The sequence below is a fragment of the Lipotes vexillifer genome, unplaced genomic scaffold (genome assembly GCF_000442215.2).
Source record: "Lipotes vexillifer unplaced genomic scaffold, Lipotes_vexillifer_v1.1 scaffold496, whole genome shotgun sequence".
Taxonomy (NCBI): Eukaryota; Metazoa; Chordata; class Mammalia; order Artiodactyla; family Lipotidae; genus Lipotes; species Lipotes vexillifer.
This window is the reverse complement of record NW_006786690.1, coordinates 2,810,159-2,810,855: the sequence shown is the minus strand read 5'-3', so window position 1 is coordinate 2,810,855 and position 697 is coordinate 2,810,159. Positions and strand designations below refer to the sequence as shown.

Genomic DNA, 697 nt, shown 5'->3' with positions numbered 1-697 from the left:
ATTTTTTTTTTTTTTTTTTTTTTGATATTTACTTATTTAGGCTGCAAAGGGTCTTAGTTGCAGCATGTGAGATCTAGTTCCCCGACCAGGGATAGAACCTGGGCCCCCTGCATTGGGAATGCAGAGTCTTACCCACTGGACCACCAGGGAAGGCCCAGGAGTCTGGCAGTTCTGAGTTTAAATACCAGATCTGTCACTTACTAGTTAAGAAGCCTTGAACAAGTCATTTAATTTCCTCAGAACCTACCTTCCCTCAGCTGTAACGTAAAGAGAAAAGAACATTTTAAAGACACAGACCTCCGGGAATACCATTGGTGATTAGAGCACTGGGTGGATTGGAGTCTTCGCACAACTGCCTTGGCTGGGTCCCCTTGTTCAGTGAACAACCTGCACAACTGTACACAACAGCCCTACAGATAGATAACGCCCGCCTTATATGGTTGTTCTAAGGACTAAATGAGATAAAGTCTTCAGCACTGTGCCCAACACTTAGTAAGTGCCCAATAAATAGTAGCTAAATATTATGACATCATCATCACAGGCTCTGTCTGGAAGGTCTCAGGCAGTCAGTGGTGAAACTGCAAGTCCTAGGTTCCTCCCTTCTCCACCGTCCACCCCCAAACCTCATAACCTTTCCTAGATGGCCTCAGTGCCCTGCCTCTCCCTCCAGAGCTCTGCAGGCTTGGCTGGGTTTGCT

The 697-nt window shown here is 46.5% G+C and overlaps 1 non-coding gene across 1 annotated transcript; it reads right to left on the bottom strand.

Moving 5' to 3' along the window:
* Positions 1-77: 77 nt before the first annotated feature.
* Positions 78-150, bottom strand: TRNAG-CCC (transfer RNA glycine (anticodon CCC)). Its single transcript has one exon. It is a non-coding gene; the product is annotated as a tRNA-Gly (tRNA).
* Between the last annotated feature and the right edge of the window lie 547 nt (positions 151-697).